Source organism: Nannobrachium achirus, assembly GCF_963921795.1.
Source record: "Nannobrachium achirus genome assembly, chromosome: 6".
NCBI lineage: Eukaryota > Metazoa > Chordata > Actinopteri > Myctophiformes > Myctophidae > Nannobrachium > Nannobrachium achirus.
The window spans coordinates 66,538,737-66,553,964 of NC_137815.1; the positions used below are offsets into that span (position 1 = coordinate 66,538,737).

At 42.1% G+C, this 15,228-nt stretch overlaps 1 protein-coding gene across 1 annotated transcript in view; it reads left to right on the top strand.

Annotated features, from left to right (window-relative positions):
* LOC308287454 (metabotropic glutamate receptor 7-like) overlaps positions 1–15,228 on the top strand; it is a gene marked incomplete at both ends in the record, with an annotated part of 249,076 nt that overhangs the window by 175,506 nt on the left and 58,342 nt on the right. The window lies entirely within an intron of this gene.

Sequence of the window (15,228 nt, forward strand, 5' to 3'; positions counted from 1 at the left end):
GGAATTCATTGAAAGGACTAGTGAATCACTGAACAGAAATATGCTATTTACATGACTGGGATTAACTCAGGAAATTGGATAAACTACAGGAGACAAATTATTGTTTTGAGAATGTTTTCTTCAGAATACTCTAAGCTTACCTGTAGTTCTCTTTTCCAAAAGATGGCATAAACATTTCCTGTTCCTGTTTAGCCCAATTTTCACAAACTAAATATTGGACTCAATCGTCACAAGCCACACAGTCTTCTCAATAATCATGCCTCCGTTTAAGATGAATTCAGTCGCCGCACTCCGTAAACATTTAGTAAACACACTGAATATGACGAGGCGATATGAATGCGAGGAGGCAAAATGAGGCCTCCTCACACTCAGTGTGTTTACCTACAAATAGAGTTATGGTTTAACTTTAAACCATAGAGTTGGTGGTGGGGGGAGGGGTCAGCCCCTCGGATGTTTGTCTTCTTGTCAGCCTGGATTCAGATAACACACAGATGACTTCCCCAACAGACTCCAAGGTTTGGCTCTCCGCCAAACTCTGTGTGTGTGTGTGTGCGCGTGCAGGGACGTGCAGAGAATGTTAGAGGGGCAGGGGCTGAAATTTCTAAAAGTGCCTTTTGGTGGAAATATTGAAAATAGCAGACCTCCAAGCTCACAACGTGTCACGCTTTGACGCGTTGTGAACTTGGAGGTCGGCTATTTTTGGTGCGTTATACCACACTGAACTAAGCATAATCAAGTCAATTCCAGAGATGTGGTGTAACGGCATGGATTTCTACACAGAAAGGGCAATTCTCTCAACAGGAGAGTTTAGACAAGGGAATTCTCTTGAATGCTGCCTTCAGGTATGGCATTTCTTTCAAAGTAAAAACTGCATTTGTGGTCTGGAGAGGGCACTTTTTTACCGACGGATAAAAGGGCAGGGGCTCAATCCCCCTTTGATGTCTATTTGTGCACGTGCCTGTGTGTGTGTGTGTGTGTGTGTGTGTGTGTGTGTGTGTGTGTGCGTGTGTGTGTGAGTGTGAGTGTGAGTGTGTGTGTGTGTGTGAGAGAGAGAGAGAGAGAGAGAGAGAGAGAGAGAGAGAGAGAGAGAGAGAGAGAGAGAGAGAGAGAGAGAGAGAGAGCAGGCAGACTTATTTTTTTTTCATGCTCTGCTTGGACCAGATAGACATGCACTAGCCTTGCTCGATATAATGATCCAATCATCAAGAGATGATTTTGAGTTTATTTGAGAACTTCAATGTGCATTTATAGCATGAAAATATGTTTTTATTTAGTTTTATCTCACTGTGTTTGGATGTCTGTCTCCTCTTGTGACTTTGAGCCGCTCAGTGAATCATAAACTCACCTTGTTCTGTTGAGCGAAGGACACAGCTACGGGGTTGCAGTGTTACATCCGTATTTGTGACCTATAATATACTCTGACTCGAGAGGTCACTTATTTCAGCATAGTATATAGACACACAAGCTGGGACACATGTCACACAGCACTAAAGTGTAACTATCTGACTAGGATACAATAGCAAGGTGCGCCAGTGGCTCACGCTTCACACACACATACACACACCGATGGCGGAGGAAACCATGCAAGGCACCAACCTGCTCACCGGGAGCAACTAAGGGTTCAGAGTCTTGCTCAAGAACTCTTCGACACCAGCTCTGGGGGAGCCCGGGATCGAACTGGAAGAACCCTTCAGGAACCCTTCATGTTCTAAGACGGCAACTCTACCCCTTAGCCACTGCCCCCCATGAATGCAGTGTATTTACTAACAGCAGATATTTCTGCATTCTGGGATGCAAGACCTTTTTGTTTTGATCAAGACTGCAGTTTGTTAAAATAGTCATGCATGGCAGGCTTGCTGCAACCTCAACACAGCACTGTTTCAGCATGTTCCTCCATGTCTACTGGCTTCCACATAAAAGTGAAAAAAAAAAGAAAAACAGGCATGCTTACTGTATAATCCCACCTCTGCCACCACACCGGTATGAGGATGTACAGTATCTATAATAGAAAGGAAGGCACAGTAAGCCTTGTGGAGCCCTGAGGCTCATAGGGCAGGAGTCTATCTCCTGTTTCCTTAGCGTGAGTCAACTTAATGTACAAGTACACCCCCTGGACATGAGGCAGCTTAATGTACAAGTACACCCCCTGGACATGACACTAGTATGTCACAGGCACGTATCCAACCCTTGATGCTGAGTGCCAAGCAGGGAGGCATTGAGTCCCATTTTTAGAGTCTTTGGTGTTACCAACCTCCCCAGTCTCAGGGTGGACACTCAAGGCAACTGAGCTGAATACTAAGATGTAAACTGGCCTTTCACGCTGTTCTACAATCCAGTTGGCTAGTTTTCCCTTTTTAGATTTTGCAAAGCACTTCTCCTTTCTGATCACCCTTTGCCTGTGCATGCCAATAGTGTAAGGAGTTTTGCATCCAGTTAGTTGGCGCATTTGTCACACACAAAAAAACACTTCAGTGCATGGATACAGAAACAGCATCCGCTTGGAGCTGCCGTTGTATCCCGCCCTTCTAGACCTTGGAATGCACAGGGCTCTTCTAGGCTACATTGTATCCAGTTTTTAGCTAATAGATCTGGTGCGATGGTGCAGGGATAAATGGAATGCAAAGTGGTAAAAGATAGAGGACAGGAGATAGACGGCCATACATGTATGAATGCATTTTAATTTGTATGTACATTTTAATTTACTGTTTCCCTGTTGTGATTCTTTTGAGGACGAGGATGAAAGCTTTAGAAGCATCCAACCAGGGAGCTCCTCTGAGATGAAGAACCTAGGGGTCCGCTGTGACAGACGGAACCTAGGGGTCTGCTGTGACAGAACACCAAGGGGGTCCACATAGTGACACATAACTAAAACATTATTTATTAAACTAATTGGGGCTTTTCATCTGGAGAAAGTACTGTATGTAAATGTCAAGAATAGCTGTTAAATGTGTGATATAGATGATTTTACTCTGCAAGACGACGGTCGGCAAACCCATTTTGTTAAGAGTGGTTCCCCTGACATCACAGTGACATCAGAGCATGATGTCAGAGTGATAAACCCATAGAACCACAGTGAAAGGCGCTATAGACAGACCTATGGTCGCAATAAAAATATAGCTCTAGGACACAACCGTGGAGATTGTTCACTACACAAAGGTACAGTTTGTCTGAGCTAAATGGAGTTGTCTGAGTAGGCTTATTGGTGTTGTGCTGCCCACAAATAATTAATTTACTCACCTCTGTCTAGAAAACGTACAGTTTGTGGGGAGTGGCCAGTGCACGTCCTACTTATAATTAGTCTTTCCATTCAGCTGTGTGGAGGCAATGAGTCGAGTCGTCTTTCAACGACTGGATGCGTGAATGCCGATGGCCCAATTCAAGTCACTCGTATTTCTTTTATGTATTTGTACTTGCTCTGAATAATTATTTTACTTGTCAGTGTGATGTGTTTGCCTGCTTGTTTTCATTGCCTTGGAAGCATTTTGTGAACTTAAGAAAATGTCTAGAATTGGAAGATAGCAAACAATGTCATCTTTTATTTTCACCAAGCAACTGATTTAGCAGTAAAGTTAAAATTATTCCTTCACTACATGTAAAGTTCTGAGTAGAATAAAGCAGTGGAAAGGCAGTAGTACACAGAGGGCCCTATTTTGCGCGTCTTATTTCCAGTTCTTAGGTGGTAATTATGAAATAACGCCACATTGTTATGCACAATTGCAATTTTACAAGTCACGCTGAACGCAAAAGCTTAAGACTTAAGACTCGTGAACATAATGTAACTATTGAAATCTTTTGAAAATAGCAGATCTACAAGCTCACAATGCGTCACATCGCATTCTGAGCTTGTAGATCAGCTGTTTTCAAATGACCGAAATGTGTATAGGGGTGAAATGGTTTATGTATGTTTTGTAAAAATCTTCAAAGTAACTAGTAACTAAAGTTTTCTAATAATTGTAGTGGAGTAGATGTAAAAGTACAGAAGATTTGAAATACTCCAATAAAGCAAAAATACCATAACATTGTACTTAAAGTACAGTATTTGAGTACTTACTGTATTTACTTTACACCACTGGATTAAAGTAACTCCCAAACCCCACCAATGACTAAAGTAGGTCCGTCTTAGCGTCTACCACCTAGTGCATATTTCCTCAAAATAGCAAACCAGCTCTGACCAAGAGCTAAAACCTGGCGGTGATTATGACATGCAAAATACAGAGTCTCATTTTAAGCATGGCTTCTGAAGGCGTTGCCTCTCTGGTGTAACACATGTGAAAAGAGTCAGAGATGTAAGATGCTTCTAAACAAAGGAGACAGGAATCCCACGAAGGTTGACAGAGGATAACAAAGTGAGAGGGCATGAAGGAATAGGTAAACAGACAGACGCAGACAAGGACAACGTATTGGGAACTCATCTTTCTGTGCACCTTTGACAGCATGCGTACATCTGTGATGTAGACAGATGAGTAAGACGCTAGCTAAACCAGATGGGGGTACAATAGAGAGGGACTGCAGAAGTATGGCATAACACCTGAAAAGAGATTGCAAGGGCGTAAAAGAAGCAGAGAAAAAAATATGTCAGGAATTACCTAATTGCATCGCATCGCTCTCTGACCCGAGGCTGTGCCTCTCCATAATCCATAATGTAAGCAGGAACGAGACCCAAATGTACAACGTAGTGTAGGGTTGTACGGTTTCCATTTTTTTAAAACCAAGGTTTATGCCCCCCAAAAAACCCCGGTACACGGTTTTACAATCTTATAGATTTTAACGTGATTAAAAAAAAAAGAAAAAAAAAAAGTTTCAAAGTGCTTTATTTATAAAGCAGATACAAAAGTGTTTTACCCACAAAAATGCAGTAGCCTAAATACTATTGGGCTATACTAAAATAAATTGTAAATAGCCTAAGTCAATTTTATTTGTCATTTCAGAGGTAAAAAAAAGTCCTTACGTTGTCACTTTAGACATGTACAATATAAACCCTCAATACACTGTATGTTGTTTTGTTTACAGTTGAGTGAGAAAACAATGTTGCACATTAAGTTAATCATTTGGGGACCACCCAAAATCATTTTGGGACCTCTCTGGGGTCTCGACCCACAGATTGACAAACCCTACGAGTCCCGTTGTTGCCTGCCTGGCTGCAGTGTGTACTGGCTGGGTGCTGTGTCTAGCGCACACCACACACACTGCATAGTAAACAGTGATGGAGTAGAGGACTTCTTGAAAAGTTTTAGATTAAGACAATTTGCTTGCATTGCGATGCATCCACGTGCCGTTCTGCATCGATGCAGTGACGTTACATAATTGTTACTTTTAGCCTATGTTTGTTGTTGTTTTTCCTCCTGAAGGAACGTGGCTAAATCGTTAGCATGCTAGCGCTTTAGCCCCGTTCCTTTAGCCTTGGAGCCTGAGGAGAGGCATAAAAAAAATAGCTGATCTACAAGCTTGTGGCTCGTCGACAGTGCAACGTGTTGTGAGCTTGTAGATCCACCGTGTTTAGCTTCAAGCTAAGCCTCGCTTCTTTATTTGGTTAGAGCTGTTGCATTTCTTTAGAGACCAGCTATTAGCCTAATTGGCTTGCTACCATTATCTCTGTTGTCTCCTTCTTCAGGAGTGATTTCTGCTGCTTCCGTAAACACGGCAGATGCGGCGGCGGCGCACATGTCACGTGACGGTTTTCGGTTTTGGCTTACGAGACCGTCAACATTTTATAACACCGTATCAAACCGAAACACCGAAAAACCGTACAACCCTAACATAGTGATCTCACACAACTCTGTAACTGTGTTTCTCTGTAAAGTAGAGGGAAAGCCAATGGAAGTTATTATACACTGACTGCCTGCATTTACATGTCATGTAAGTGACAGATGAGAGGAAGAACATGACACACCAGATGCGTTGTAAAAAAGCTTTAGGGGGACCAAAGGATGGAAGTTTGATGGCTTTATCATAGTCCGAGGTGAAGGGTGATCACCTCAACTTTTAGGTGATAAGTTATCACCTAAAAATGAGATAACAAGTGGAGGCCATCATAGTCACTGTGAAGTCCTATCACCGTGACTATGATGCATCTGTGCGTCTGAAACCAGGGGGCACACTGATTGGTCTAGATCGACCAATCAGTGAACGGAATGATGGGGAGATGTCTGGCTAAATATGACCCCAAAGTAAGAGGGAACAGAATTAAAGCACTATAAAAAAATAAAAATAAAATAAAACATGGCGTCTCAATATCTTTTCCGGCTGTGTGTATCTATGTATTGTAATGCAATGGATAAGAGGGCACGGATAGCATGGATTTGCTTTGTAGAAATGCAAGAGATACTGTAACTACTAGTGATTAAAGAGCTCGCAGGAAAGCCAGAAGTCACACAACAAGAAAGATAGAGAGATTGTTGGGATCTCTTTGTTCAATGACCCGTGTCTCTCCATAATCTGGGCACAAGAGAAAGAAAGATAAGGTCTCAGTCACACTGGAAAGCATTAAATGGAATGAGAGGAGAGGAAAGTGAGATGGGGAAAACATATTGGGTTCTCACTGTTCCGTGACCCTGAGCCCGAGTACATCTCCATACTTGTCTTGCTTGCCGTGGATGGAAACACACATATTCCCTCTTGCTTTTCAAAAATACATGAAGACATGCAGTATTCAGACTGTGGTTATTACAATATCCGTTAACGACCGATGGAACATGGCAGCCAAAGAAGAGAAGGTTAGAGGAAGGTTTCAGCATAGAGACAAGCACGCACGCACGCACGCACGCACGCACGCACGCACGCACGCACGCACGCACGCACGCACGCACACACACACACACACACACACACACACACACACACACACACACAGTACAGGTGCAAAATGCAGAACCACATGCATGTAAACATATGGGAGACACACACACGCACGCACGCGCACGCACGCATGGGCTTAATATTGATGACATCAGGGATCTTGGCCATATATGGAGTGTGACATGAGGCTTGACGCACGCACATGATCTGCAGGTTTTCATACTAAATGCGACCTGCGGTCACAATAATTGTAACTCATCATACAAATGGTGCTGCTATAGTAGTACTAATCGCTCGTTCTGTTTTTCAAAGCAAACATTGGCATTTCTCAGACTTAACAGGACTTTACACATTCATTGGGACGCATGCTGGCTCTTATACCAGAGCAGTAGTGTGCCAAACAATATTCACCAGTTTTCGACCAGTGTCTGCTTATTATAAGTGACTTTGGCTTGTTTTTCTGTAAAGTTCCTTGTAAATTATTGTTAGTTGCAGGTTGCAGTTTTTGGGGCTTATTTCTAAAGTGTAGTTGCTTGTCTCCTACTGTTGTTTAAACCAGTGGTTCTCAAACATTTTGTAAAAAACATTATGTCCTTTACGACTGTTTGTATCTACTGTATGTACTGTAGTGCGATGGCTAAGAGGGAATAGATGGAGCGGATGGCAGGGCTTCGCGGCATAGACACGCAAGGGATAACAGGAAACAAGTAAACAAGATTAAAGAGCTTGCAGGAAAGCCAGAAGTCACACAACAAGAAAGAGAGAGAGATTGTCGGGATCTCTTTGTCCAATGACCCGTGTCTCTCCATAATCTGGGCACAAGAGAAAGAAAGATAAGGTCTCAGTCACACTGGAAAGCATTAAATGGAATGAGAGGAGAGGAAAGTGAGATGGGGAAGACATATTGGGTTCTCAATGTTCCGTGACCCTGAGCCTGAGTACATCTCCATACAGTAGCTTGCCTGAGATAAGGTGCGTGGGCATACGGTAGCAGCAGATGTGTAATGTGCATGATATAGCCTTCTTATGGACGTTAGCACAGGTGCAAAAAAAAAGTCAGTAGCTTGTACGTGGGATTAAGGTAAAATGTGTCAACCGCATACACTAATAGGGATGGGTATCGTTAGGATCTTTATGAGTCCAGTTCCGGTTCTGCTTATCGGTTCCGGTTTCCAATATTACACGAGAGGGTGTGCCTTAACCGTGATAAGGCAGAACCTCGAGTGTATATTGCGATTATACAAAACACGTCAACTTCATTTCATTGTAATTAAGATATTCGATAGGAATTTGTAATTTTGTAATGCCTCATTTAGCTACTATGTCCCTGAACTTCACATGAAAACTGCTAGCCTAGCCGCCTAGCATAGCGTGGGGAGAGGGAGCGCTTTCAGCTCTTTTCACAACCAGCACAGCTGATTTCTTTGTTTGATTAGACAGTGCAGTAGTGCTCATTAACTGCACTGGTAGAGAGCCATTTCAACCAATCAGATTGCTTCGTCGGAACTGCCAGTTGTATAACCATGGATAACATGTGTTCACATTTACAGAGAAATGCTCAAATTGCTCATGCAAATGTAGGCACGCATCCACTGCTGCGCACAAGCATTCATACTCATGCATAAACAGTAAAAACACAACTGCACGTGGGGACGCATACATGCAAAAGGATGCACACGATCACATGTAGAAAGATTAATCTATGAACGTGCACACGCAGAGTGAAGCTAAGGCTTCTCATGTATGAACTGAGTTGGAATTTGACATTAATAGTGTACATTTCATCTCCCTCCAGAGTGGAAAAGACATTACTACATTATTCATGAAGTTACACAACCCTCATTTGCCTCAAATTACCATCCCTTAAAATGCTTTCTGGAGCCTTTTTTGTGATCTGATGTTTAGTTAATGAATACCTCTTTACTGCCTTTTCTTTTAGGTCTTAGAGCTATTTTCAGGTGCGTGTGGTGTTGCAGCATTGTTACATTCCTTTCAAGCTCCAAGCAGAACAGAAAAAAAAAGAGAGACACATTTCAAAAGACAGAAATCCCTGATGGGATGTACTTTGACGGTTTAAAGATGGCACCAATTTCACAGTGAGGGGTGGAGATAACGTATTCTCGCTGCCAAGTTATCAGTAATGGCTCTGAAATTTCTCTGCCTCACTGTGAAATCTGCTGCCGGTGGTCTTTCATGTTTGAGTGCTCGATTGGGCAGAGAGAGAGAGAGAGAGAGAGAGAGAGAGAGAGAGAGAGAGAGAGAGAGAGAGAGAGAGGGGTGGACAGAGACAGTCTGATGGGCAATACGCCTCATTAGGAGTAATGAAATTTGACCTTGATCTTTGCGAGAGCAACCCCTTACACCCCCTCTAGCAGCGTTATGAGACAGATGGAGAGATATCAAGAGGACAGAGATGGCCCTTGGGAGTCATGAGTACTTCCCAAGCACCTACCATTCCTTCCTGAATGGGGCCAGCTATGGCCAGGAGGTTGGAAAAATGTGTCTGTGAACAGGAGGTCGCCAATGTGAGTCTGTGGACCAACTCAGTGAGGCACAATTTGGAATCGCACATGAGTTCTGGGCGGAGCCGTTCGTTTTCACCAGCGTCGGCAGGTTAGTAACTTACTCACCAGCGTTGGCAGGTTAGCTACTCACCAGCGTTGGCAGGTTAGTTACTCACCAGCGTCGGCAGGTTAGTTACTCACCAGCGTCGGCAGGTTAGTTACTCACCAGCGTCGGCAGGTTAGTTACTCACCAGCGTCGGCAGGTTAGTAACTTACTCACCAGCGTCGGCAGGTTAGTTACTCACCAGCATCGGCAGGTTAGTTACTCACCAGCGTCGGCAGGTTAGTAACTTACTCACCAGCGTCGGCAGGTTAGCTACTCACCAGCGTCGGCAGGTTAGTAACGTACTCACCAGCGTCGGCAGGTTAGTAACGTACTCACCAGCGACGGCAGGTTAGCTGCTCACCAGCGTCGGCAGGTTATTACTCACCAGCGTCGGCAGGTTATTACTCACCAGCATCGGCAGGTTAGTTACTCACCAGCATCGGCAGGTTATTACTCACCAGTGTCGGCAGTGTAAAACGTTGTATACATTGGCAACATAAGATGTAAAACAATGCATGTGAATGCTTTTCAACCTGTTTGACTGTGTGAATAATATGTGTCCCAGGCTGGTGAAACCGTCCTAATGTCGCCAATTTTAAAACGGCAGAAAAGTGAGAAAATGAAGTCAAAGTCGTTTTTTGTATTTTTCGTTTTTTTCAAATTCACACAAGTTCGAATTTATAACAAGGGTTTCGTGTCAAAAGATAGTTGTTTTGAGGTATTACAATGGCTAGTTTTATTTGTTAAACTAGGCTGCTTTTGGAAGAAACTGTACGTGTTTTTTGGGGGAGGAGAGATAGCGCTCTGAAAAGTAATTGTCTCGTATTTCACGCTTTGAGCACCGCCCATACAGTGGTGCATCTGGTTCTCTAGTGTGTAAACACATCTCAGTGACTAACTTCATCTCGCTAATGTTATTGGTTTGCAGAAGACAGTATTCTGGAAGGATTTATTTTTTGATTTATACGTTGTGATCTGACTCTCCGAGTCGCTATCGGGCACACAGAGACGCAGCGATGATGTCTTCTCGTAATGGAACAGCCGGCGCTAATGGGAAGCTAACGTTAGCTACACGCTAACGCTGGCTGTTTATTATGAGAAGCAGTGGCTAACGGCAAACGCTAACGTTAGCTAGCGCTAACTGCAGGCATGAAGGCATCGTATACACAACTGGAATTGTTGCTCTTCTACAAGCTCACAACGCGAGGAGTTTAAGTCTGTCAGAACCATCAGATGATCGTTCTGACTGAAGTTACACAAACACTGATTATGCTACATTTGGCACAGTTAGCCCGACCAATTTAGATAGGGCTCGAGCCTGGTGTGGAGCAGTTAATCCTATTTGCTACGTACGTCTACAAAAACGTTCATATTTCAAAGATAAAGTGCTTACTGAAGTCTCACAGATGTCACAGTATGGTACGCTCAAGCAGAATTACCCGTATCTTTCGTATTGTTTAATAAACAGCATTTTAATCCGATCAGATGCCATTTTCTGTTGTTTTTCAGCCATGCGACCCCATCGGTTGCGAGGTGTACTGCACTTAGATACATTAATACCTTTTTAAGGAAACGCCGACCGATCGGATTAAAATGCTCCTCGTTAAATAATACGATCATTACGGGACATTCTGCTGGAGCGTACCCTATGGTGACATCCGTGAGCCTTCACTAAGCAATTTATCTTTGTAATCTGACCGTTTGTGTAGACGTACGTAGCAAATTGGTTAAACTGCTCAACAGCAGATTGTGTTGAATTCACGGTTGGCGCAGCGTAGCGTCTTTACATTTAGCCCAATAATGCTAAATCACAATAACTAAAGTTTAAAACATACATGAACCACTTTAGCCCTATGTTATACCAAGGCTATTTGAAAATAGCCAATCTACAAGCTCACAACGCATTGCGGTGCGACGCGTTGTGAGCTTGTAGATCTGCTATTTTCAAACATTTTTGTACTTTTACTTTTGGTACTTTAAGTACATTTGGATACCAATACTTTTGTACTTTTACTCAAGTACATTTTTTAATTCTGGACTTTTACTTGTAACAGAGTGATTCTACATTGCAGTATTGATACTTTTACTTAATTATAAAATGTAGGTACTTTTGTAATACACTATTTTAGTGAAAAATAAAAACTACAAAAAGAAGAAAATGACAGGATGAGCATATGGGTGGGTGACGTGACGTAGCGTTTTCGCTGTCCTCGGTGTCAAACATGTATAAATAAAAAATATATTTGTCAAAAACCTTCTGAATATTGTGCAGGACATTAAGCTTTATGTGAACTTACTCAAGATTAAAACATTTCATTCCTCATTTCTTCAGAATCTTCAACCAAACATGGTAAATGTCATCTGGTGTGACTGTCCCGACCTTGTTTCTCAAAGTGGGAACTTGAATAAAACTAAGAAAAAGAATTGCTAAAATTCATTTAAAAATGAATTTAGGCAAAAAAAATGTCTATTTGTGAGCCTATATCTTTTCAAAGTCCAAGCATAATGTTTTCAGTCATTTCTGATCAAAAAGATTTTGTCCCCCAAACCAAAATCATCTGGTGTGACACTAGTTTGGAAAAATTAAACAGGCAATAATTTGGACACCTACTGGGCTAGAGAGGTCCTTCTTCTGTAAGGCTATTCAGCACTCCCAGCACAACTGCAAGACAGGTGTCTGAGGTGAGTTATGATTTTAACATTTTCATGAAATGCCATCTTGTTGAAACTTTGACAAGTGTGGCACTTCTGGATGTCATCTGGTGTGACACCTTTTTCATTAATAAAGCAAAAGTTATTTGAAACTTTGGTCATAATTACATGTAAATCTAGGTTGTTTTGTTATAGCTAGCATGTTGTTAGCATGCTAATGTGTACCTGGTAGCCTCAAGGTAGTCCTAAATGCAGAAAACGTCATCTGGTGTGACACTTCGTCATCTGGTGTGACATATCTGCTTGTCACGCCAGATGACTTGATTGTCACACCAGATGATATATACTGTATTTTCCTACAGACATAACAATAAATAACAAGTCCCATGTTTCTTTTGTCCATTTAAAACATTTTAACATGTTTAAAACAACGTTTTAAACATTTTTACATAATTTAATTTAGCTTCATTCGGTGATACAGCAAATTCATCAGACAGAGCAGAAACCCCTTCACAGAAACCTAAACCTTATATTGTGGTAACACTTTATAATAACTATCCGTTATAAGCAGTTAATATAAGACACTTGACAACAGAAAATGGGTGGTACAGAAAATGTGATTTTATTATTTCCAAAATACACAAACATGGAGAACTCACTGATGTGTTCAACCAGAGGCTCAGTGCGATTGCAAGTCATCAGCTCAACTGGCTTCATCAGGTGAAGCAGTTCAGACACATCAAGGAGAGCATCCAACCCAATGAAATGGTCTTGCATATAGACTTTTCTGAGAACTATGCATGTAAACTAAACACAGAGATTCAGGCGTTTCATTTTGGTGGCAATAGGCAGCAGGCAACAGTGCATACCGGAGTTGCCTACTCAGTCAGTGGCTCCCAGTGCTAGGCCATTTCACAGTCCTTACGCCATGATGAGCGTGCTGTGTGGGCACACATCAAGCCAGTTATTGATGATTTCCGAGGAAAACAAGACAATGCAATTGACACCCTGCATGTCCTCAGTGATGGGCCAGCAACCCAGTACCGGAATCGCACAAACTGCTTCCTCATGAGCAGCATTCCTTATACATGGGGATTCAAGAGGGTCACCTGGAACTTTTCAGAGCGTTCCCATGGAAAGGGCGCACCTGATGGTGTGGGAGGGGTGCTGAAGCGTAAGGCAGACATGTATGTCCTCGGAGGCAGTGACCTACAAACACCGAGGGATCTGTGTGAGTATTTACAGAAGTCCTCTGAAAAAGTCACTGTCATGTGGATCGAAGAAGAGAAGATATCCAACATGGATGAAATGGTCCCTCCATCAGTGCGTCCAGTGACTGGCATCAGCACTACGCACCAGGTTCTTTCTATCTTCCCGGGAAAGATAGTTTACAGAGACCTGAGTTGTTTCTGCCAGTTTCCTCAGATCTGCACCTGTCACAACCCACGGAAATTACAGTTCGACCAAGTCTCCAGGGCTGAGGTGCCAGGTGACAAGACAAGTGATGAGTAAGTATAACTAAATCATTCTCTTTGCCAATTTTATGATACCTGTAATTGTACCTGTTTAATGACAATAAAGTAACTTATGTCATCCATTCATTCCTTTTCTTCCTTAACTAAGTGGTGGCCCATCTGCGGAACTGCCCCCTTCCCAGGTCAGCTGCAGGCCCAAAACAGCTTCCGGAGCTCAGTGAGTATAACATACTTGGCAAACTTGAGGACTTGCTAGTAATTACATTTTACTACTAAAAACAATCTACCTGACAAATAAATTACATTTAAATGTCTCCTCCTGAAGGTCTTCTACTCAGGTGCTGGACACAAGTGCATCTATTGGAGAGGCCCAAGCTGAGGATTCAGACACCTCCTCAGACAAGGACAGTTTGTCATAATCAAATATGAGGGAAAGCCATATGTGGGGCAGATTGTTACCATTAATAAGGAGGGGCTAGAGATAAACTGCATGAATCAACTTGGAAACATGAAAAATGGTTTTGCCTGGCCAAAGGGGCGAGACTGCATTTTCTACAAAGAGCAGGAAGTTGTCTGTGGCATAGCAGAACCGCAACAGGGCAAACGGTTTGCTACCCTCACCAAATGTGACTGGCTGATGTACAATACAGTCTAAATGTCTATACCCTCACCAAATGTGACTGGCTGATGTACAATGCAGTCTAAATGTCTATTCTAATCTAATCTAATACTTTTGTACTTTCACTCACTGGACTGGACAATGAGGTAAGGTAGGACCCGAGACAAACATAGCGAAAATAGCTGATCTACAAGCTCTCAACGCATTGTGCTGCGAGAGCTTGTAGATCAGCTATTTTCGGAGTTGCACAACCCAGCACTCTTTAGCTAGTGGAGATGTGGTGTAACGACATGATTCGTAAATAAATTTGTTCAACTCAAAATGCTGTGTTCAAGTTCAGGAGACTTTGGAAAAAAGTAATACACCTGAATGCTGAGTTGTTTCCAATAATTGGTGTTAATAAAATGTTGCCTTGGCTCCCAGTGTGGCTATGCACCTTATTGTCTCTTTAAGATCCTTCTGCCGTGGGCCGGCAGAAGACTTAGGTGTGCGTAGCATTCCTGTGCACATCCTCATCATCCATCTACTACTACAATTCTTTGTTATCCTATGTTAAGGCCCAACAATACTATCCTGTTCAGAAATATTAAGGCCATGTTATTTAATGTTAAAGCAATTTTACTGTTGCTGTTTTTCCTGGGTAATTGTTTAATCAATCAGTAAAGTTCAGTACTCACTAATAGGTAGGTTAAAACACAGTTTGCTTTGACACATGAAGATATGGTCATCTGGTGTGACTCTAAGTCATCTGGTGTGACATTCCAAATAGTGAGAAATCATACCTTTATTAATGATGAAACCGAAAAAATGTGTATGGTTTACATATAAAATAGTATCAGGAAGAGTCACAAATATTTGTGTAATTTTAAAGAAAGTTTTTGTCACAATAAAATTAAAATATGTTGAAAGATCGACAACATGGGCCTCACACAGAGTGTTGATTATGAAAAAAATATACAGATTCAATTAATTTTCACAAAACTATAGTGGATCACAGGTTAGTTATGATAAAGGACTTTGATAAAGTGAGTAACTTAAGAAAGGTGTACTCCATTTTCATTTTATGAACAATTATTG